The sequence below is a fragment of the Natrix helvetica genome, assembly GCF_964273705.1.
Source record: "Natrix helvetica genome assembly, chromosome: 1".
NCBI classification, from domain to species: Eukaryota; Metazoa; Chordata; class Lepidosauria; order Squamata; family Natricidae; genus Natrix; species Natrix helvetica.
The window spans coordinates 197,220,339-197,245,674 of NC_138548.1; the positions used below are offsets into that span (position 1 = coordinate 197,220,339).

Consider the following 25,336-nt stretch of genomic DNA (forward strand, 5'->3'; position numbering starts at 1 on the left):
TTAAAATCTACATAGAGTTTTGACCTTTTGTTCATTTTGGATACTTCTGTTCTAAGTAAATATTAACTGTCCTAGAAGGCTATGATAATCGATTGTGTACATTTAATTCGCAGACAGTTGAGTACATGTTTTTTGCTTTCCGGATGGGCTATAGAGTGCACATACCAGGGGTGGTATTCAGCAGGTTCAGCAGGTAGCGTACATTTTGAGTCGTTCGGAGAACCGGGAAATTCCACCTCTGACTGGCCCCGCCTCCACCTATTCTCTGCCTCCCGAGTCCCAGCTGATCGGGAGGGAATGGGGTTTTTGCAGTATCCTTTCCCCTGCCTCACCCACACCCACCAAGCCACATCATGCCCACTAATCTATACCCACAGAACCTGTAGTAAAAAAAAATGAATCCCACCACTGTCACATACATCTTAGAATTAATACGACATATTACTGGAGTAAAGTTGTTATCGAAAATAACGTTTGGCAGATTTTTCAGGCCTGGCCTAACGCAATCCAGAAGAGGGGACCTTCTGGCTTTCCAAATGTAAAGAAACTACAGTTCTCAGAAGCCTTAGCCAGCATGTCCAGTTAAGAAGGATGCTGTAACTGTGGTTCAACAGCTACTGGAACACTAACACTTCCCAATCCATAATACTTAATATCGGCAGCTTTTTGGGACTGCAAAACCATGCAGGAACCAAGCAGATTACTCTACATGAGAAGAACCAGCTACCCCAGCCCCCACTTTCTAACTCAAAAACCATCGAATAAAAGGCTAGAGTGCTTCAAAATAAGCCTTTTGTATGTAGTCATAACATTTTACAACAATTTCAGGCACACCGACTTCCATTTGTAACCCTCCTATATTATTCTACCATTTCCCCCACTTTTTTCCTTGTCGTGAGAAATCCACGGGGAGCATGAAATTGGTGCATAATTCATATTAACTGTCCATGCTAGGAATTCTCTGCTTATAAACATACAGGTCCTTGGGGGTAGAGAAGTACAGCTTTCTTATCTTTATCCTATACAAGTGGATTTGCCCCTAAGAGGTGGGAAATGGGATTGCAGAAGGAAAATGTACAAGGGGCAAATACTCCAAACAAACCGCATTATCAGTAGGATCAAAAAACATGAAAAGAACCAAGGAGATGCCTCAGAGATTTCAAGGGCTGCCAATGTATATTGCCAGACAGAAGTGTAGAAACAAAATTAAGTTTTGCCTACAGCATAAGTTTATTTCAAAGAGTTTTGGGTGTCTGGTCCTGACCACATCATGTAATTAATGCTTCCCCCCCCCCCCCAGAAATAGAATTTCTGGACAAATCAGGAATATAACAAAGAGCAGAATGTGGAGAGTTACAGACATTTGTATCCAGTTGAATGGATGGATTGTGCTATTATTTGAACAAAAATGTGACACTCTGTCTTCCCAGATCTGATAGGCCATTTACATTCTGGCTGGAATTCTATTTTTGTATGTGACAAGTTCATTTAAGAGGGAAAGATTTGGAAATGGCATCCGAAGATTTTGATTCACATAAGCATACACATAGAACAAATCAGTTAATCCTAAAGGCAGTCAGCTCTGACTGTTCTTTGGAAGGACGGATGATGGAGCTGAAGCTCAAATACTTTGGCCACCAAAGTATGAGAAGTGAAGACTTACTGGAAAAGACCCTGATGTTGGGAAAGATTGAAGACAAAAGGGACAGCAGAGGATGAGATGTTTAGATAATTTCAGTGATGCAATGAACATGAGTTTGGCCAAACTCTAAGAGACAGCAGAGGACAGAGGGGCTGGCAAGCTATGGTCCATGGAGTCATAAAGAAGCAGGCATGACTTAGTGACTGAACAACAACGAAAATGCAAGGCAATCTCCCCTAATATAATATGTTGAGAACTGTATAAAATTGTGATTGCTGTTGATTTCAATAGGTCCTGCCTAGGCTGAGCTTTGCAAAGAAGATCATGAGTAGCAATTTTACTATTGCTTCAATTGCTCTCTACCCCAATATATCTGTGATGTTAGTCATTTCCAGCTAATCAAAGGCTTAACCAATTCTCTCCCACTTCAGAAAGCTTTCCTGCTTGATCACCTGTAGACAATCAGAAACCAAGCAGTGGATGCTTTTCTAGACTAGTGATAGAGATATGGGTAACCTGAAATGGGTAACCTGAAAGCTGAAATGGGTAACCCCATAACTCTATTTCAGCCCTTTCAGCCTTCAGTTGGCTTGTGCCTTTTTTGCTATCTGGATAGTTGGTCAGGCTAGCTAGGGCAAGCTGCAAGTATATGTACACAGCTGTCAGTATTTGAGAAGTACTCTTCCAATATTATCCACAAATGAAAAGGACCCAGTGGAGCAGTGCAGTATCATCTGCAAGGTTGGGGGAAGCTAAAAATTCTCATTTCTCTGGTAGCTTCTCTGAGGGGAACAGTAAAAAGAAATCATCACTCTTGGAGCATCCCTTTTAACTGTAATAAAATTAAAGGACACAGGCACACAGGAGAGGAGTGGGGAGGGGGCAACCTATAGTACCCTTTATCCCTCTTTTTTCGAGTCCCATCTTATTTCTGCAGAGGCTGAGGAAGGGATCATGGAGATTCAAGGCAGGACAACCAGCAGGGGATAGCAGGGCGAGTCATGAGGTCTCTGGTTACATTTAATGGATGTGCAGGTGCAGCCCTGGTGGAGCTGTGGACCTGGGTGACATCAACTCAGCAGCCATTCAGAAGAAAACCCGAGGCTGCGAGTTAGCTGGAGATCCATGAATCCCAGTCTCTTCCTTGCCGTTTTGCCCCCAAACCCAGAGGAACAGGGACCCTTAGTCTCCAGTCCTGTTGCTGCTTTGGGAAACGCCAAAGCTGGTGACAGTATGGCCACTGGCTTAGGAAACGGATTCCCTGGAACAAAGGGGCTTTCGTGGAAAACAAGAGAGACTGGGATCTAATGCAGAAGGAAGAGACAAGAGCAGAGTTAGTAAGATGGAGAGAAGGCTGGTGCTAGAAGGAAGAGAAAAGGGCCCCAACTAGGAGGACAGAGAGCCCCAAGTGAGGGCATCTCTGCAGCTGGATACATTGGCTCTTGGTATTTCCCTCTATCCTATCACTAGCACTATTGACAAGCCGGATTGATGGGGAGCATGCCAGTCCATAATTCTCTGTTGCCCAGCAACATATAGCTATCTGTTCCCCATCCCCACCAGTAGCAGCAAGACAGATTCTCCTGTAAATCAATTGCCACCTGCTGCCCCGTCAGCGTCAGCCTTCTCCCCCCCCCCCCGCCCCTTATCAGTGCCTTGGAGGAAAAGAGACAGACGGGGAACAACCAGCTTTCCTTCCGTTCTTCCAGGAAAGAGAACATTTTGATTATTAACTGTGGTTGGCACAAGAGTGGGAGGACAGGTCATCTACAGGCTAGCACCTCCTCCCCACTGGAATAAAAGAGGCAGGGGGAAAAAACTAGAATGACCCATAAGTGGATTTTTTTTAAATTACCACCATTATGTCCCTGGATATTAGCATTCTTCGGTTAGTTATGAGGCTGATGAAAGGGACAACTGAACAGCATCTCCCTAATAAGGGAACCAACAAAAATGATCAAATGATATAGCAGGCTGTTCCAACCTCCCCCCCCAAAAAAGTCAAAGTGAAAAGGATTTCCCCCTTTTACTGAATATGAGAAAATTGGCATCACAAGAGTGTTCCAGCTTTCCAGAATACATTTCCCAGTCATTTTAATTAACCCAGCTTTGGGGACCTGTTTCACATTATCTCTCAGGGCAGAAAATGCCCTTCATTTTCATTCATTTTTCTAAATACTCAATTGATTACCGCAGTGTCTATGTTGAGACCTTAAGAATTTGAACACGGAAGGTGTCAGCGGATGCTATGTCTATCCACTCAAATCCTTTCGGAATAAGCAAGACTTTTGTAAGAGTCCAATATTTGGCACTAATCTTCTTCTCCCCATTTATCAATATTGAGCCAGGGCTACAGGATTTATTCCTTGTTCCAACAAATCAAGCAGATGAAAAAGGGGTGGAATGACAGAAAGTCTTAGCCTCCATACATTACACCCCAATATGAACAAAAGAGAAATAAATCTCCATAAATCTGATCTGATCCTTTTTTCCAAAGTATAAAACTGGAAGTGAGGGACTAATATTCTGGATTGCAAATCCCAATAATTCCCGCCTTGCTAATAAGAGCATGTGATCACTAAAGCATGGGATTTATTTTCCTCCAAATTGAAATCCAAGGAGAATCTTTGAGTTTGAGAAAAAACAAATGTTTTTTTCAGTTAATTTCAGTTAGAAGTTAGTGAAATTAAAATTGCACTTTTTCCCATCCAAGTTCATGGATTCCCTTAAATCTTGACTTCAAGATTAAGAATCTCCTGCTTAAGTTGTAACATATACCAGAGGCTGCTGAATTGATGCTTAAAATATCAAAAATTGGTGATGAGCTGTCCGTACCATCTTCTTTAAATAGATGGACAGAGTTCCTTTTTGAAATGAAAGCTTGTTTGGAATATTGCAGCTACTGGAATCTAGTTATTATCTCTTTTTTCAGTTGCATTGATTTCCTGGCAAGAGAGAAGAGCACTCTGTGCATGATAGAAAGTACCCTTTTAAAATGGTGGCATTACCATAATGAAACAGATCCTAAGCTGGGCATTCAATCAAAGCTGTATGACTTTGAATGTTTAAAGAAAGGCAAGCAGAATCAGGTACAAGAAGAAATTTGCATGGTGCTTCCATCATTCTTGGCAAGGTTAGACATTCATATCTTTCAGAAGAGTCTTACCTGTAAAACCCTCACAGGGTACAACTTACAAGCAAGAAAGATCATGACAAAAATACAATACGAGTTAACATCCTTTTCAGACAATCCTCTGAGATACAATCTGAGATAAGTTGAAAGCCACTGTATCTATGCATTATTGATCCCTCGTTCACAGGACCTGTCATTTAAGGAATAAAAGGCCAGGTTCATTCAGTCCTTGTTATGTAGTAAGTTAAGGATGGCCTATATTTCTGAAAGAAATGCATTCTCTCTTGAGTACTTTTGGCTATTGGATTAATCTTTATGATGAAATTCCAGGCTTCAGACAATTCAATGTGGATTGACTGGGCAAGCTCTTGCACAAAATAAGACCTGTTGCGCACACACATAATACTACAGAGCCCAATTCAGAAGACTGCCTTGCATGGACACAGATCCTAGTACTTCTCCACCTTAAGAACATACCTCCACAGGCACTAAGGTTCTCAGACACCCTATATACACAAGGAGTCCAAACAAAGCTGAACATTTTAATGTCATAATGCAGTCAGGATGCATATAGCTTTCCTACATGCAAACTGCCTCTCTTTTCATGGGGAGTGGGGGGGAGGGAGAGAGGGAGGGAGGGAGAGAGGGAGGGTGGGAGAGAGGGAGGGTGGGAGAGAGAGAGAGACACAGAGAGAAATAGAAATATATTAGATGTCCCAATATCCATCAGCCACTCCTGACATGTCCAAAAGATACTTGAATACTTGATTTAGACACTTAAGATTATGCACTAACTCCATAAAAAGCAAAAAAATCAAGGAGTCTGCCATTTACCTGCAATTTAGTCACACTAGCTGTACTATACAATAACTACATAGCAAATGCATGTAGTAAAATATCTTATAGACCTTGGATTCTTGTCTATTCTCGGCCTCATTCATCCTCCATATAATACAGAACAGCAATTCTGCATGCACAATATTTCAAACACCAGGGTGCCTCCCCACTCTCTTCTGTACAGAAACATACCACCCAATGAATATTCCCTCACACCCACAAGCCCCATTTATTACACCCCAAAAGGCTGTTGCTTGTATCAACAACAAACATGCACACCACCTCCTACAACCTGTACTCTTGTACACATCCACCCCCATCTTAGAGATCTCCCCCTGAATTGTATCCTTCTGTCCCAAATCATTTGCCATTGTCCCCGACCAGTGCAGCTTCACGTTATACCACCACCACCCACCTCCAAGAAAGCAATGCTTTATCAAAATCGTTACCACTCCTCATACAAATGAACAGCAGGCTCTCTCCTTGGATGCATAGAAACACACATAGACTATACAGGAAAGAAACAACAACCTGAAGCATCTTCTGAGCACAGATGGATCCTAGCAAACAGCCCACAAATGTTGTGCTGCCAAGGGCAAAGAACAACCCAAGATTTAATGGACACATGCACACCGCTGTGATTTTAATACATAAAATCAGGAGCAACTTGCCCCCCTCCCTCCGTATCAGCTGCTTAAGAAAGGTGATCTCATCCCAGGGCTCCTGGAGGGAAGAGCCTTCTGCTTTAGGCCCGGTTCCAACTGCCACACCCTTCTGCTGCTCACTCCACAGCCATAACTCAGCCCCATACGCTGGCCACAATTCCCACAGCATCCTTCCCAGCACACAATGCTTCCACTTCTCACACCCCGGGCTTCCTACTCCTTGTGCTCTACACACACACACACACACACACACACACACACACACCTCACTCACTATGCACCTATGCGCTTGTGCATTCATACAATCTGTGGGTCTCCTGCACTTCTCCCCCTCCTTCTCTAATGGTACCCAGAGACCATTCCCTGACCAATAAATGCCCCATCGTGCAGACAGCCTTACTCCTTTTCTAATCCTAGTGTAAGCCTTACTCTCTCTCTCTCTCTCTCTCACACACACACACACACACACTCACACACACACAATCTTTAACCCTGATGGATACTCCACCTTGGCATATATTGTAAACATATAAGTGAACGTATATCTGCATTTTTTTCTCTCTGCCATTTCTTTCATGGTCATAGCTTTGGTTCACCCACAACGCTGCTACAATTCTCTCCTCTGATCCCATCCATCTAAACGTCGGTTTGAAAAACTTGCCAGATTTTGATCCCAATCTCTCCTCTAATCTCCCGGTCCTCGACCCGGGAACCCCACATTCCCATACAGGTCTCTGTCTGCAGATGGGACCCCCTACTCCGCCCGCCTTCCGGCCCGCCTAAGGGTCGTGGGAGCCATCTCCCTCCCAGCCGCCTCCTCAGCTTCTTCTGTAATAAAACCAGACAACCAACCCGCCATACCCAAGCCTTAAGTTGCACCGGATTCAGGGGGATCCTCATCACACATACAACCCCCACACACACACACACACGCACACCCAGCCGCGCAACTTTTCTCAGCAGCGGAGGAGGGAGCACCGAGAAACCTTCTAACGGGGAGGAGGAGGAGGCTCTCCGGGGAATCGTGAGGGGGAATTCGCGCCCATTTGGGGAACCTCATAATTCTCTCTTCTCTTCCAGATTTAGGGAAACCATCCCTGATTTTTTTCGGGTCCTGACAAAGAGGGGAGGGGGGCACGGGACAGAAACACTTCTCAGCCTAGAAAAACCCCGGTTCTCCTTCTCTCCCATCCGAGCGTCCATCGAAGAGCCCCGAAGTTGATAAAGGGGTTAGCTGTTCGGCTCCCCCTCTTCGGTCCTCTTAGCCCCCTACCTGAGCCGCGCCCGTCCTTCCGCTCACTCCGCGGCCGCTGCGGTCGCCTCGCTGGCTCCTACTGCTTCGGCTGCAGCGTCTGATCGATGTGACATAATCGGCAGCAGCAGCGGGGCGGCGGCGGCGGCGGCGGCGGAGAGTCCCCTCCCTCCGTGCCCCGCCCTACCCCCCCCATCCCTCCTCCCCTCATTTCCTTCCCAGCTCCGGTTCGGTCCCGGAACTGGTGAGGAGGAGTACGATGGAAATTGGTTTATTGGCGCGCCACACACACACACAGACACAACACACACACGCCCTGCCGTATTCTAAGAAGAATTTGGGAAACTTGGGTGGGGTTAACCTATTGGTCTATTCCCTGGAGATTGGGGAGGGGGACGCTCGGGTCCCTCCTTATGGGATGGGGAGGGGAGGGTTATCTCCGGTGCTTTAGAAACGAACGGGTGAGATAGAGGATGCCTTGGCGGGGGGAAACGGGGCAGGTGGAGCGGAGTACAGGAGATGGGAGCCCGAGCAAAAAAAAAAAAAAGGAGGAGGAAAGAATCAATTAAGAGAAGGGAGCCAAACTGCTGCTGAAGCCCTGTTTCCTGGATGGGGCGAGTCTGCTTGAAGGTCACGCCCAGATTACCCAATTTCCAGCAAGGCTTCTAAAACCGAAATCCTTCGGAACCAGCCAACTAGGTTTCTGGCGCGCATGGGCGGCAGCGGAGCCCGGCTCGGAAGCAGCCGGATCTTCCGAGCCAAATCGCAAGGGTGATCAACAGCCTTTCTCCGCTAGCGGCTCTGCTGGCCATCTAGGGATGATGATGGCCGTTGTAACTCTACAGATCTGAAGGGCAGCCCTGGTGCCATGGCCAAAGGAGCTAAATCGGCGTCGCTGAACGCTGGTATTTCCCCGGGAAAAGAGAAACCCAGAGAAGCCGGATTCTGTAACGGCAGAGGCTACAGGACCAATGTCTTTACTGTGGAAAGATGCTATAAAAAGAGCTAGGATGCTGGTCAGTCATATTGCTATATTTCACGGGCCAGAGCAGGGCAGTGCTCTGTTCTGGTCAGTGAAGATGCTGTTGGGGGATTTGAGGTTTCTGATGGGCAAGCCAGAGACTCCCCAGAGGAAAAAGATAAGAGGACCCACAGAGGCAGCAAAGCAGGGCTTCCTGGATCACAGCAGGTTTGGGGGGAGGGGGGAGGAGAAGGTGACTATCCTGTGGTCTGCAAGTGGTTTCAGAGCATCTACTCCTCATCTCAAAAACGAACTGAGGAGTTTGAAAAGCTGGATACAGGAGGTGTGTTAGCATCCCTCGCACAAGGAGGAACGGAGTCCAAACCAAACGGCTTCTCCAAGAAGCAGAACCTTTTGAAAGATGAGCTAAGGAGTGGAGCATCAATCATGAGGACAGAGGAAAAGCTGGGCTGGATGAGAGCAAGGCCTGCCTTCCAGAGAGGGAGGACTTCATAGGACCTCTCTTCCATCCTGTGATGAGAAGCCTGCTGTTTCCTTATTATTTATTTATCCCAGTTAATGCTTATGCTGCCCGGACTAAAGATTCTGGATGCCGTACAAACCAGCAATATCAAAGATGCATCCATCAACTATACTTCATAAGCAAAACAATATTGGAAATCTAACATCACTGAAGATAATTTGACGAATAGCCCTTGAATGCCTTATCCCTGGGGCTGCCTTAATCCTCTTCAAAAGACTTCTAAACCAGGGTTCCATCCATAGCCCTAGTAAATAATCTTTGGGTGACTACAGAAGGCATTTAGCTTCTTCAGAGAAAGGGGCAGTGTTGACAGGAGATGAGATAATTATGCAAAGGAGGTGAGGCCAAGTCATACCCATTCTTGAGGCTAAGGTTTTCAGGGTGCAATTCAGCTTGGGATTTTTTCTTTTCCCAAAGGTGTAATTTTAGGTCTTACATCTCTTGCCTCAAATTGGCAGGAATCCATCCTGCCAACTCTCTGACTACTTGATGAAATGTGGTGGAACGTTCATAGAGCTTCCAGAACCACAAACATGAGTTTGGGAGGCTGCCGACTACTATGGTTTAAATGTATAATTTAATTAGTCTTTTGTGTTCAAGTCTGCCTTGGGGTAAAACCAGCCGTGGTTGTCCTTACAGATGACACCTGTTGCTGAAGAGAGTGAGGGGTGGGAGTGGGGAATGAGTGCAGCACCTGTTGATCCTGCTTGATCTTGTCTATTGCCAGAGCAAGTTGTATACCAACTACTTACTGTATGGCCTTTCCTGAACAGAGAGAGTCTAGTTGCTAGTATCTATTCACAGGTAACCTCATTTAAATTACTGTAAAGTCCTTTGATGGGAGCTACTACTGCGGTTGGTTTGGAAGCTGCAGCTGAAGAGGCATGTATAGCCAGGTTGCTGAGTAAGGCACCTGGCCATGGACGTATTACAATTTTCTTGAAGAAGCAATCCTGGTGCCAATTAGTAGTTCTAGCTGTGGTTCAGAAGTTTGGTACCAAGACACCTGTCAAATGGGGTCTGGTCATTGAAAGGACCTGGTACATCAGGTGTGTCAAACTCACAGCCCGCAGGCTGGATGTGTCACGCACTGGCCACGTCTATGATGCCCGGTTTAACAAAGGGGGGAAAAGTCATGATGACGTGACGACGCGAGTTTGACATCCCTGTGCTACATATACCAGAGGCTGCTGAATTGATGCTTATGAGCTTTATCTCTGTTGCTGCACATGCATTCAGGAAGTACTGCAATGATATACACATATTTAGGTCCCTCACGAAATTGCACTTAGTCAGGCCTTCCCAGCACGAATGTTGAAGAAATTCGGCAAGGTTCTATTTTCCCCACCTTTTGTTTAAATGAAAATTATTGTGGTTGTCCTATGTTGTTTTAACGTAGAACTTTAATTTGTGTTTTAAGTGTTATCTGTTTTGTTGCAAGTTTTAATGCATACCATTTTTGGATGCTTCGGCATCTGCAGCAATGTATGAAGGTATGGAAGGAAGGAAGCCCTGTATGAAGGATATTTTCTTGCATCTCTCACCATTTTTAACCTCCCACCATGTAGATTCATTGGATGATCCTGACAAGAAGAAAAGAGCTTTTTTATTTGCTTTCTCCATGCAATGTGTTACAACTCTTTTTCCTCACCTCTTTTCCAATCTACACAACTCTAGATACTGCATTTGTTCCTTCAGTCCAGTGAAGAAGAGGCAGAGTCAAGAAAGCACTCAGCCTAAAATCATGTGTCCACAAACACTCCAGGTCCTTCTCTCCTTGAATCCTTTGACTCTAATCTAGTGTCAATTTAGTGCACTAGTTAACTTTAGTTGACTGTTAACTTTTAGTTAACTAAATGCTTGTGTATAGGTTTAAGCAATAAATCTTCTTAACTGGAACTTAACGTGCGGTCTTGATTCTTTACGCCTGACAGGGAACAAACATTTTGGTGGTCCTGAGTTGCAACTTTCTTAGTCCTTTACTATCTTTACTATCTTTTGAATACCATGAGCAGACCTGAATGTGGTGGCTTAGTACGTTTTGAGCTTGGCTTCTTGAATAAATAATTTAAGTGCTAATAAGGTTTGAAATGTATTTCCTAGATTGGTAGCCTGTCTTTTTTCCAGGAGCTGCATGGAAATCTCCATTTATTTTATTCTGGTAGCATCCCTGAAGAATAGGTTTAAAGTGACTGCTCCAAAGTCACCCAGTGACTTTTCATGGCCAACAGTGGATTTGAATTTTGGTTTTCCCATTCCTAATCTAACCTTAGTTTAAGATTTATGTATCCTGTTGTTTTGTAAACCACGGTTCATGGTTTAATAGAATATTGGAATCTGGCCAATTTTTATCTACCAGTATTCACTAAATCATGGAAACATAGAATTGAACAAGATCAAGAGATCATATAGTCTAACTCCTGTAGGAATCTCCTGAAACAACCTCAACAGGTAGACATCAGTCTCCATTTAATACCCACAATACCAGGGATTTCACCAATTTTCTAGGCAGATCATTCTAGGGCTCACAAGCTACCATAGCCAGGAGATTCCTTTTGATATTCTTCTTGATTCATCTGTCTTTTAATTTCAAACAAAAGCTCTCATCCTGCTCTCAGTTTCGACTGGTAAAAGGTTTGCCCCCTGCCTTTTAGATGGTCATAGATAATCACTGTGTTATGGTTCTGTGGTCCTCCATAAACCTTATCCTTTTTAATATTTCCTCACAGGGCTCGGTTTCCAGGCATCATACTGTCCTGGAAGCTCTTGTCTAAATCCTCTTCAGTTTCTCCATCTCCCTTTTATTCAGTTTGGAGTACAATGGAACTACTCCTTCCTGTGATTTGGACAAAATCTATTGGTCTTTTTAGTTATACAGTTGGAACTCCACAACTACTCCTAAATTCTTCTCATATACACTGCCATCAAGACAGGTCTCCCCAATCCTATACATTTTTCCCTAGTCAGATGCAGGATCTTATATTTCTGACCTGTTTAATTTGGTTCATCCTCAAGTCTACTGAGATCATTGTGAATTATGATTTTGTCTTCTAAAGTCTTCATTTGATGTCACCTACAATGTTGCACATTCCAGCTATTCAAAATCAGCACTGATATTCCCTTGCAATGATAATTAACAGGGACTCTGATAGTCTGGTTCCAAGGTGCCTTGCAAGCCCTCTTCCCTGCCCGTGATCTAACATTCAAACCATTTCTCAACATAGATCTACTGCTCTATTGAAAGAACACTAAACCCACATCCAAAAATAGCCTGGCAGGTAAATTCAAAGCATGCAGGAGGAATGCAGAGTGAAGTGAGAGAGAGCTGTGAATGTGGGTATCTAATCATGTTGTGTGTATACACCTGGAAATCTACATATATATTTCAGTGTTTACATGATTGTGCACCCATGTCTGGATGTATGAGAGTGCATATTTATCAGTGTCATCGTGTGTACAGACACACACATGAGGTTCAAAGTGGAAGGAAACGTGCAATAGCTGGATTTTAATAGCAGAGATTATTACAAGAGAGCCAGGACAGCAGACCATAAGATTTACTGCTACTGAGAGTTAATCTAAAGTTAATTTAAATGAGGTTGTCTGTGAATAGATACTTGCAACTAGACTCTCTCTGTTCAGGAAAGGCCCTACAGTAAGTAGTTGGTATACAACTTGCTCTGGCAATAGACAAGACCCAGGTTCAAGTCCTCACTTGGGCATGGAAGCCAGCTGAGAGATCTTGGACCTGTCACTTCCCCTCAGTTCTAATCAACCTCAGACTCTGGAACAAGTTGGCTGATAAGTGAAAAGCCGCTTCACTGTAAAAACCAAGTGATCAAAGTGCAGAAAACAGCAGACCCTGAAGCCATAGGAAACAAACCCTGAAGAACAATAATTTAATTACATGTTCAATTACATTTCTGGGCGTTGCCAGCTGTGAGGTCAGATCTGGACTCCTTGGTCACTTCCTACTAGCATGACCATTCACTTCTGGCCAACCAGTAAATAAGTGGAGACATTCAATTATACTTACAAGTAGATACTCCTCCTTACAATAACTACTGAATTTCACCTATTTCTGTGTTCCAGTTCAAAGGGACTAATTTCCCAGGATTATACAGAAGCCAGTAACAGCAGCAGCAGCAGCATGCTATTTTGGCAGCTGTGCCTCTTGCACTAAATACTGCAATGCAGTCCCTTGTTAGCTAGCTTGTTTGACAACTACTGAAAGAATAGTATTTTTTGCAGGAGTACAGCTTTCCTGGAAATGTGCAATAGTGCGAGCACTGTGCATCACTTCTGTGCAACACAGACATGACTCCTCTTACTGCTATTCCTGGATATTACATGGGTAATTGTCAGCACAGGAAAAATAGAGCCACAAAGGACTAAGCAAACACTGTGGTGGATTTTCTGAAGTCTTCTGGCATCACAAAGTTCTATGGTAGTAAATAACCTGGATCGTATCTGACATTCAAAGTATGAAAGTGAAGGAAGTCCTGGAACCCTTGAGGGGACAGAAATCACAGCCCAGGACTTTGCAAAAGGAACCCAAACTTTGGATCCTCCTGTTTCAAGACAGCCATGGAAATAGGATGCTCCATTTTTCAGCAGAGGACAGGATGCAATCCCATGGTTGCACCAGCAGAAACCATCCTCTGTACATCTATGGCAATGAACTCAGCTGATATTGACCTTTTTTAATGATAGCTAGATTTAGAATGAAAAGAAGCACTCTTCTTGAGATCACAGACTGGCTCCAGCTGCTGCTTCAGAGCCAAAACACAATACTATACCAGTTAATTCTGGAAGAGGAAATGGGGATGATAACTGTGAAGTTACTGCTACTGAGAGTTAATCCTCGCCAGTGTTTTAAAATGATGATGCTTGGTATTGTTACCCTCTTGTTTTTGCACCCCAGCAATAACCTCTCAGTCTACCCATATATAAGTCAATTCTATAGATACTGTACTATCTATAAAAGTAAAAGTTCTCCTCGCACATATGTGCTAGTCGTTCCCAACTCTAGGGGGCGGTGCTCAACTCTGTTTCAAAGCCAAAGAGCCAGCGGTGTCCGAAGACGTCTCCATGGTCATGTGGCCGGCATGACTAAACACCAAAGGCGCACGGAACACTGTTACTTTCCCACCAAAAGTGATTCCTATTTTTCTACTCGCATTTTTACATGCTTTCGAACTGCTAGGTTGGTAGAAGCCAGTGACGTGCAGTCAGGTGAGGCAAGTGAGGCACAGCCTCACCACTCTCATCATGAAAAAAAAAAGTAAAAGGAAAAAGCTGAGCTAGTTGCTGCCTCACCGTGGATGACTCTGCTTAACCTCACTGGTGCTCTCCCTCCCCAAGTGTAGTGACTTCCTCCCCAGGCCCCCATTCATTTCTCTCTCTCACACACACAGCTGGATAAAACTATATAAAAATCTAGCCCAGCTTCACTGATTACAAGTTTGAAAAGGCAACGTGGCTCCACCTGTAATCAAACTACACTTGGGGAGGGAGAGCACAAGCGAGCACTGAGGAGACCACAGGAGGAGGCAGGAAGCCAGGCAAAGAGCCATGCTGTAGTACACACACTTCCCCCCAGCCTCTTTCTTTTGGAAGGCTCGGCTCGGCTCCCCTCCGGCTTCTCTGCCTCTCCTCTCACCCCAGCCTGCCAGCAGGAGATGGTGGGTGGGCTTTATTGTGTTCCAGGCATTTGCCACCCAGACAGCAGGCTGCATTTGCAATGGTGGAGGTGTTTGGGAAAGGCAGCAGGGGAATGGGGGGGGGGGGGAATGGCAGAGGAGCTGCTTTCAAGCCACTGGAAAAGATATCCAATCCAACTTTTGTGTGTGGGGGGGTTTGTTTGAGAGTGAGTGAGAGAGGGAAGGGGTAGGAGAGATAGTCCAATCCAACTTCTCTGTGTGTGTGTGTGTGTGTGTGTGTGTGTGTGTGTGTGTGTGTGTTTGAGAGAGGGGGAGGAAGGGAGAGAGGGAGGAAGGAGGGGAAGGAGAAGAAAAAGAAAGAAGGAGCAAAGGAGAAAAACAAATGCTGTCGCTTTAAATTGGAACTGATCATGCCTGGCTGTGGAATTCTGGGAGTTGAAGTCCACAAGTCTAAAAATATTTGAAACCCAGCACTGTGTCAGTGCCTCACCAGTCATAAACCTCACCGCACGTCACTGGTAGAAGCTGGGAAAATAGGGATTCGAACCACCTAACTGCTGACCTTTCTGATCGATAAGCTCAGTGTCTTAGCCACTGAGCCACCACATCCCTCTCTTAGCCTAATATGTCATGAGAGAGAGGGAGGGGGAGAGAGAGAATGAAAGAGAGAGAAAAGAAAAGAGAATGAGAGAGATGGGGGAAGGAGAGAATGAAAGAGAGAGAGAGAGAGAGAAAAGAAAAGAGAAAGAGAGGGGAGGGGGAACATATTGGAAGGATTAGAGTAAACTGCTGCTCTGCTACACCAAATCTTCCCTCCACTTCTTCAGGATGTGTCAGTTCTGTTGTATTCTACTGCTCTACTGTTAAGAGAAGGCAAAGAAAGTAAAATGAGAAGCTACACCATCAAGGCTGACCACAGATTAGCGATTTTATTAAGAACGCCACGTGACATGATATTGTACATGTCCCTAGTTTGTACTCTACATTTTCTGCTAACTGATACTCCAGCATGAAATAGAGCAGAACATCACCAATACTCGGTGGGCTCTGAGCATCCATCTTGCTGGGTGAAAAATGTGACAATTCCAACTCTAGATCTGGATGAAAATACAATAATTAGTACAGTAAATATCCCAACATATGTACTTAGCAGTGTGTTCAATATAATTGTCTTTCCAATTTAAAGATTAAGATTCCTTTGTTATGTCAGTATTTGGTAAAAGCCTGCCAAGAGTCCTTTTTCCTCGCCCAAACCATCGGGAGACCCCTGATGTGATAAGTCTGTCACTCTCGTCATCCTGTATTTTCATTTCCTTCTGTTCCTTCTTATACACTCATGATTTCTCAACCGAAGTAGCTTCTGGTATAGTGGTTAAAGGTGCAGGACTAAGAACCAAGAGACGGTGAATTCTAGATCTCCCCTATGCATAAAAGTCAGCTGGGTGACTTTGGGCCAGTCCCTTTCTCTCAGTCCAATCACTTCGCCTCATAGGGTTGCTGTTGTGGGGAAAAAAATAAGGGCTGGGAACATAATCTATGCTGCCTTGAGTTGTACAATAACAGTAATGCAATTTCCAACCTGTGTGATTAAACTTGGTAATGTTATTCCCAAACAACTGTATGCAGGGGCAGAATACCTATTCTCTTCTGCTCTCGGGGACCCTTTTCACATGAAAAAGCAGGTAATGAATTCAAGAAAGTGCTTCAGGGTTACTGCATAAAGGACCAAAATGCTGAAGTCCTCCTGAGAAATCCCCAAGGTTGTCTTCACTTCCCTTGCTGGGGGCGGAGGGTAGCAAAGTACCTTTGGCTTTAGTTTCTTTCTTTCCCTGCTTCTCTGAGCATTGAGCATTCAGTGCCTAGAGCCTGAATTGTGCAAAGGGTGGAACTATAGGGTCTAGTTAACAGAGGATGCATCTTCAAAATCTTTGGCACATCCTGCATGTTAGTTCCCCAATGCTGAGCAGAGGAATGTGGAAGGGAAGTGACCCCCGTTTTACCAGGTCACTTGGGCTGGTGACATGGAAGTCGATGGAAGGAGTCCTCTGGAGGTGCAGCTGATGGAGGAAGTATTTGGGAGAGTAGGTGGAAAATTTCCTGGTCTTAATGTTGAACGTTTTGATTGCTTAGACCCCACAGACATGCATAAACACACCCATACCCCAAAGTCTATAGTTGTGTTTGAAGCACAGTGCAGGTAGCAGCTGCTTCCAAGAACAAGACTGATATTCTGTTCTGTTGGAAGAATTGACAGCACCTCACAGGTGCCAATAGCCACATTTAGCAGTAAGGTCCCCATCTCCCAGGTGGCTTCATGCAGGCCCACTGGAGCCTCAGGCAAGGAGAATGCAGATAAAAGGACCTTGCCCTCACCCAGCTGATTTTCTGACGTTGACATCCTTGGGGTGTGCAGGTCATGGTTATAGAGGCATTGGAGTGTATTGTAATTGTACATGTGGAGAAACAGAGCAGAGATGAATGCAAGAGGGAAGAAAGTGCCTTGTTTTTGGAAGTGAATATGTCCATGTACCCCAGTAGCAGCCTTCAGGTGGAAGGAAAAGCTAGCGCATTGGGAAGGAAACGAGAATTAGCAGCCCCGAGTAATGCAACAGTCTGTCATGACCCTGCCCATAGCTATATGTAGCACCTCATTTGAAGCTTGACCTGGAACCACATGAGCTTCCCCAAGGGGCAATCCTGAGTTTCCCCCATCATTTCTGACCTGTGCAGAGTGATGCCTCAAGCATCTCCTGCCTTCAAATGCTGAATCCACCAGAGGGGCCCTGTAATAGAGGATATGAATGAGTTGTAACATAAGGGAATTGGCAAGCTGATAGTAGCAATATGCTCTTGCACTTCCTTTTGCAAAGGCATAAGCTGCATGCCAGCTGGGGATGCTTGGCCTGGCATTGCCACAGAAGCCTAGCCAAAGAGCTGAACATTTTCACTGTCATGAATATTAGTCAGTGTTGGGGGAAGGGTTGCTTTTAAAGAGCAATGTCCCCCACCCGCAGACAGCATTGCGCCTGACGATTGGAAACCAAGTACCGGTATGTTGCTCAGCAGCATACAGTACATTGGAAATACTGATCTTATAATGATTGACTGTTTTATAAACAAGACTCAGATAGCAGAAAACATCAATGCAGGAAAATGAGCACCTACGTGATAGATGCCAAAAGGGGGGAGAAGAAGAAACCAGGAATCAGATACATAGATGGAAGGATTACATTAAAATATATGGAGAAGTTCCTACATGTATGACTTCCTAATTTTCTCCAATAAATATTTTTCATTTATTCTTTTTGAGGTCTGATGGGAGAATGTAGAGGAGAAGAATGCCGACTTGAGGCAGTACATCACTCTATACTGAACTTTCTACTGCCATATAGAGAAGTCCCTTTTTGGGAGAGGGGGAGGTTTAGAAATGCGAAGAATAAATAAATAAATAAAATAAAGAGGATTTTCTTCCTGGTACCCTTTGCTGCCTCCTGTGTTATTAGATCCCAGCATCCCTCCCCCAATTCTGTTCCTCTGACACTTTCCACTTCTGGTTTAGTTTAAAGTCTTCCTAATACAGTAAAATTCTCAAAGCTGTTTCTGCCATTGTGAGAAGAGCTTATCCCTGCCCTCTTTACACTCTTGATGTAGGTCATAGTCTGGTAATTGAAATCTTTCTCAGAGACTTCTGCTTAGCCAGTTGTTATTTTTAGGATCTTGCTCTCCTTTTTTTCTTGGACTACAGTGGGGAGGATGAACCCATCCCTGTGTACCTTCCGCAACGAAGGCAGAGGTGAATTCTTCACTTAGCATCTCAGCCATCTCCTCATCCTTCTTCGATTCTTTTCTCATCCTATGTAGCTGGCTTCCTGGCTTCTGATCTACTGATGTGCTTTTTCTTATTGACCTTAATATTATTAACAACTTGAAGATGATTCTCAAAACGTTGTCATGCAGACATTATTGCATTTCGTTTTAAAGCGGGGGACAGATTCACATTCCTTTTCTATGCCTTTTAGGCAAGAGTTTCATTTTATGAAAGCTTCTTTTCTTTCATGTGTTTGTTAGTATTCCATGCTACCTGTATTTATTTATTTATTTACATTGTTGTAGTGCCCATCTCCCACAGAGAGGGGCTCTGGGCTGCATGTTCAACACCACTTGGATTTGTGTCATCTTTCCTAACCCAAGTTATGCCCCCTTGCTGGGATTATTATATTGTGTTTATGGATCTCTTCTAAGCCTGCTGCAGAGTTCTGCTCCTGTCAATTTTCCCACTGACCCTGCTGGCTGGAGCCCATGAGAATCAGAGACTCACAATATCTGCAAGATAACAGTTCCCTACCTTTGTTATAGAATGATTATGCATTGGAGTTAGAGCCACTAGTGAAGAGCAGACACCAGATGGACTCCAGCCAGTCAGGCTCCAGCAGCATGAATAATACTTGACCTCAGTACTTGCAGCTGGCATTTGGAGTTGGCAAGAAAGGATCTGATGCTTCCTCTAAAGGGATTGATCCATTGGCAAGTGCTCAACAATGGCTACTGTTTGCCACATCAGAGTAGAAGTGTTCAGCTTCTCAGCACCAATACTTGAAGACTGTTTGCGCTGGCAGCTTGTTAATGCAAAAGGTAGTACAAATATCACTGCATATATCTGTGACTGTTTGTTTTTGCACCAGAAGCCATTAGAAAATCAGAAATCTCAGGAATATCCAAATACATACTCATACTTGGGAGAAAGGAGCTGACGTCGCAACGGCACGACATGCGATCTTGGTGCTCCGAGATCGCAATTGATATTTCTGCCACTGGACGGTCCATTCAGACCTAAGCTTTCCCACAGAGACAGTGATTGAGAAGGGCACCCCCTGCTGATCTCAGGGACACTGTGAAGTCCCTGAAAGATCCAGGAATAGCCTTTTTTTCCGGCAACAGAAATGCAGCTAATGAAGCTGCTGAAGTTGGGACAGCTCTGGAATGGGAAGAAAGCCAAAAGAGAAAGTGTGTCAAATTGGTGAGGAAATTTTATTATTAGAAAAAGAGACTACCCCCAAAATAAATTAAGTTAAATTAAAATCGAAGATAGAAGACTGTAAGTGGTGAAATTAATCTACATTAAATTTAGTGTGTTATCCTGTTTCTAATTTTTTTTTTCATGGATGGAATTTTTGCAAAGGCTCCCTATTTTTTAAACTGAATGGATTATTTTTTTCTTCTTCTTTTTTCACTTTTGCTTACATCTATGGATTAAAATTTTCCTTTTTTTTAAATGCTTGATTGGACTGATTGGATTGTTTTTGATCTCCATTTAAGGGTTTTTTTTTCTTAACTTGGAATATAAAGAAGATAATAAGGATTGTAAAGAGGGTTGTAACAACAGGAGGAAAAGCAGTTACACTGCCACTTAGAGACTGGATACATTGCTTTTTCTTCTTTCTCTTTGATCACTTGAGATTCAAGGTTCTTTCAGTTTGTTTACTGACAGTGATTGTAGGAAGAGCACAAGTTTGTTTGTTTGTTTGTTTGTTTTATTGGATTTATATGCCGCCCTTCTCCCAAGGGACTCAGGGCGGCGTACAACATTAAAAAACACATATCACAAAAGTTAAAACGAAATTAGATACATATCCCCCCCCAAAAAAAACCCAATTAATAAGACAATAACATTTAAAAAATTAGATAAAATTAACAGGCCAGGCCGTCTTGCTGGAAAAGCCAACTTTTTAGGGCGCATCGGAAGGACTGGAGGTCAGGGATTATGCGAAGCTCCGGGGGCAGCTCATTCCAGAGGGAAGGTGCTCCCACAGAGAAGGCTCTCCCCCTGGGGGTCACCAGCCAACACTGTCTGGCCGACGGCACCCTGAGGAGGCCAACTCTGTGGGATCGTACTGGACTGTGGGAGGCTACTGGTGGCAGTAGGTGGTCTCGCAGGTACCCTGGGCCTAAGCCATGGAGTGCTTTAAAGGTCATAATTAATACCTTGAATCGCACCCGGAAAACAACCAGCAACCAGTGCAGGCCGCCTAAAAGGGGTGTAACATGGGAGCACCTAGGTACCCCCATGACAACCCGCACGGCCGCATTCTGGACCAGCTGAAGCCTCCGGGTGCTCTTCAAGGGCAGCCCCATGTAGAGAGTGTTGCAGTAGTCCAGGCGAGAAAGGACGAGGGCATGAGTGACTGTGCACAGAGCATCCCGATCCAGGAAGGGGCGCAACTGACATACCAGGCAAACCTGGTAAAAGCTCCCCTGGTCACAGCCATCAGGTGTTCTTCTAAACTAAGCCGCGTATCCAGGAAGACTCCCAGATTGCAGGCCCTCTCTGAGGGGGCTAAATTTTCTCCCCCTATCATCAAAGATGGGACAAGATGCACAAATCGGGATGATGGAAACCACAGCCACTCGGTCTTGGAGGATTGAGCTTGAGCCTGTTCCTCCCCATCCAGATCCGCACAGCGTCCAGGCATCAGGACATCACATCGAGGGCATCGTTTGGGTGGTTTGGGGTAGAGATGAAAAGTTGGGTATCATCAGCATATTGATGATACCGTACCCCAAAACCACAGATGATCTCGCCCAGCGGTTTCATATATATGTTGAACAGGAGGGGTGAGAAAACCAACCCCTGGGGCACCCACAAGTGACGCGCCTGGGGGTCGATCCCTGCCCTCCAGTCAACACAAACTGCGACTGAGCTGACAGGTAGGAGGAGAACCACCGTAAAACGGTGCCCCCCACTCCCAACCACTGTTCCCTCTAAGGTGCGCGGCTGCGTGGCCGCGCAGGTGGCAAGAAAACACCGCACAGCAGTTTCCAACTGCCGTGCAGTGTTTTCTACTGTCACAGGTGCCGGAGGCTGGGGAGGTCCTTTGCAGACGGCTAGAACTGGCCGCCTGCAAAAGACCTCCCCGGACTTGTTTTGGTGAGCACGGGGCGACTGATGCTAGTTCAGGAAAGCAAGCCCAGGGAGGTCCTTTGTGGGCGGCCAATCCTAGCTGCTTGCGCCCGGCGCTGCAGCTAAAGTAAAGCCCCTGCCGCTACCGGAATATCTGCTGCCGCCTCCTCCTCCTCTAACAGCACCACCATATTTGCTGGCCGACGCTGCGGCAGAGGTGAAGCCGCCAAAGCTCCCGCCGGTGCCCCTGCCCATGGCAGCGGCGCCTCCCCCTCTGTTTGGAGCACCTGAGCTGAGTCCCGCGTTACCCCTGCCCCCTCCTCCTCTGCTGTGCTTTTGAGGAGCCATGAGGCCGCGGGAGCCAGTAGGAAGGCGGCGGAGGGGGCGGGAGCAGGGGGAAAAGGCCTAATGGCTTCTCAAAAGCACGGCGGCGGAGGAGAAGGCAGCAGGGGTAATGCGGTGCCCAGCTCAGGTGCTCCAAGTGGAGGGGGCGCCAGCGGGAGCTTTGGCGGCGGCTTCACTCCAAATATGGTGGTGCTGTTGGAGTGCACAGTGACCTCCTGAGACTTTCCCTAATAACCACCGCTACCCCGCCACCCCTGCCCTGGGGTCTTGGCTGGTGAAACGCTTGGAAGCCTGGTGGGCATAGTTCGCTAAGGGGAACACCCCCCTCATGGCCCAACCAGGTCTCCGTAATGCACGCCAGGTCCACTCTACCCTCTTATATGAGGTCGTAAATGAGGGGAGCCTTATGTACCACGGATCTGGCGTTAAGCGACACCAGCCGGAGACCAGGGTCCTGTAATCCCGATCACCCGGGGGTGCGAGAAGGGCGATGAGGGTCGGAATGCGTGATCGCTCTTAAACAGCAAACCCACGTCCTCCAAACATAATTTGGCCCTCGGCCCCCACCATATCTGCCTCTCCCATAAACAGTAGAGATGGTGAACCCCCCAATGGAATGGCTTAATGTCTCCCCCGGAATCCCAACCCTTCCCAGCACTCCCAACCCACGCCCATTAGTTAGCTCTGGCCTGTGCCCTGGCAGACTCCCCCCCAAGCCTGTCTGAGCCGTCCAAATCAACCCCCCCTCCCCCCCTTAAAATTTGGTTTAAAAACCCCTGTAAAAAACCCCTAAGAAATCTCTTCTTCGCATGCCACCTCTCGGGATCCCAAGATCCATCATTAAGGAAGCGTCTTGATAGGTCAGAAGGCCATCCCCGGGAAAGGGGGAGTTCCTGGAGGGAATAAAGCTCTGTCGCAGTATAGCATAGAGGAGAGTGTGGCATCAACCAAACGGGATGACATCATGGGGAGATGGAACGAGGAGATGACATGTCCATGGGGGGGGGCAGCCGGCAGTGTTCAAGGGGGTAGCAGGAAGCTTATGTCCATCATAAAAATAGTCAGTGTTGAGGACAATATGTAAGGGTAACGGCCAGCTGTCAAAATCGCAGCAGATGCTAACTTGCGAGGTGGTGAAGCGGCCAGTGATGGCGGCAATGAGGACGGCAGCGGCAGCTGCTCCAACTCCGACTCCAACAGCTAAGTTCCGCCCATGCCAGCCACACTCATATCCATCGCCAGGGCCGCACTCCGTTGACCCAGTCTATAATATCACAGGAGGAGGGGCCAAATGGCCAAATGGCACAGTACGGTGGCCCAGGCAACGGCGATGATACTGGGGGGGGGGCACAGCGAAGGACCCCCCCCACTCCAACCGCGCCGACGCCAACTACTGAAGCCATCTTCCGCTGGCATTAATATTCATGTCAGCTGCCTCAGCCACTCCCCGCTGATCCAATTTATCATGTCCATAAGCAAGGTGGAGGGGGGAAGCAACCGGGATAACACCACGGTCTGGGGAGCGGCAGCTGCAGAGACCTCAGACCGGGCGTCCCGCCGCCAACACCGACCACACCCACGCCGGCTGCAGAGACCCCAGGCAGGGCGTCCCACCGCAGCTGACCACACCCACGCCGGCAGCCACCAACACTCTCCGTTCTCCTTTCACCGCCAACCGCCCCATTTCACTCACGCTCAAGCGTATCCCCGAGGTCCCAGGAAATTCTCATAGCTGGACCTGGAACCAACGATGGGATAGGGTACCCCTGCAAGCCCCAAGAAGGACAATCATCTCCCCGAAGCCCTCCTCAAACGCGACAGGACACCATCTTGGGCATCTGTAGTAAGCCTGTAAGTTATTTATACAGGTGCTTTTGGGGAGTTCTATCACTAGCTATTGGAGGGAAGACAACATTTGGACTTGGAAGATAATAAATGAATCTGTTTGAAATTTATTAAAATAGCCTTGAATCCTATGGTGGCAATGTCTGCAAAATTGGAAGAATGCTGCAGCAGGAAAAAGAAACTGTAACATTGCAAATGATTATGCTTAAAATTCAAAATTTATTAGTTGTGACAGAGAGAATTGAAAAGAGGTTGGAGAATATGGAATACAAAACAGATAAATTTGATTGAAAAACTGAAGGTGTTTATCAAATGAAGAATGTGGAAGACAGTTCAAAAAATGGAAGAAAAAAATGAGCAAAGAGATAAGAAAACTGTGGATACTGACAACAAAGTGAGTGTGGTTGGTAATGGCAAGAGCAGAATATGGAAAGGGGAGATAGATGGATTGAAACTCTACCCCAGACTTCAAAGCACCGAAGAAGAAAAGAGAGAAAAATTGACGAAGATAAGGTGAGAAATCTTCACAGAAGCACCAGTGATAACCAAAGATAAGATGATGGAAAGAGCAGATGATGGATTTCGAGCTTTTATGAGATACAAAAGGAACAATATGTTGCAAAGAGAAGTTCATACAAGATTTATTAAGAAAGTAACTAGAATATTAATGCTACAAATGGCAAAAGATATAAGACTGCACTATTACTGGAAAGATACAGGTTGATGCAATGAAAATGTATAATAAAAACTAAGCTAAATTTAGTTTACTAGTAGTAGCTATAAAATGAAGTGACAATAGCTATAGTTAAATAATGATTAATAATGATAACAATACATATATTTATATTAGTTTGATAATATGAAATTTTATATAACACATGGAGAATATGAGAGGAGGTTTAAAAGCTTTATCTAGAATATGTTATAAAGATATATTGCGATTGGATGATTTTAGGATGATTTAATAGAATGTTATCATATAATCCTATTCTAGATTTTGAATATTATATATAAAAGGATGTAAAAACAATTATAGTCAAATTAAGGTTGAGATATAATAATTGTGATATACATGAATATATGTGAATTTAAAATATGCGATTTGATATGAAAAGCAGGTGATGACTATGGAAGAGATGCATGGAAATACTGTAACCAACTGACACACTTTCTACAATTTGTAATGAAAGATGTTTCTTTTATTTTTATGTTTGTTTGTCTTTGTTCAAAAATAAATAAAAATGTTTTTTTAAAAAACAAATACATACTCATACTCATCTGCCCTACCTCAAACAAATAATTGGACAACTGCTTGTACTATCAAACTACCGGTATTACCCAGAATATGCCACATACTGCTCCTTATATAGCTTCATTTCCTGGAACTATAATGTAGCTCATTTCCATGTAAACATGGATAAATCTTCAATTTTAATCTTTAAAGTAGCAGCCCCACCCTATGTAAAATTTGTGTACCTCCATTGCTCTAATTGAAGATAGACAATGTTTTTGTGGTCGGGGTGTGCATTGTAATTAGTATGAGGTTGTGAT

At 45.1% G+C, this 25,336-nt stretch overlaps 1 protein-coding gene across 7 annotated transcripts in view; it reads right to left on the minus strand.

Moving 5' to 3' along the window:
- The window catches only part of L1CAM (L1 cell adhesion molecule), a 96,235-nt gene extending 88,592 nt beyond the window's left edge, over positions 1 to 7,643 (minus strand). For all 7 annotated transcript variants that reach the window (XM_081938908.1, XM_081938911.1, XM_081938910.1 and 4 more), the window contains exon 1: positions 7,551 to 7,643. The gene's annotated coding sequence lies outside the window, so the exon portion shown is untranslated. The remainder of the gene's footprint in view (positions 1 to 7,550) is intronic.
- Positions 7,644 to 25,336: the final 17,693 nt, after the last annotated feature.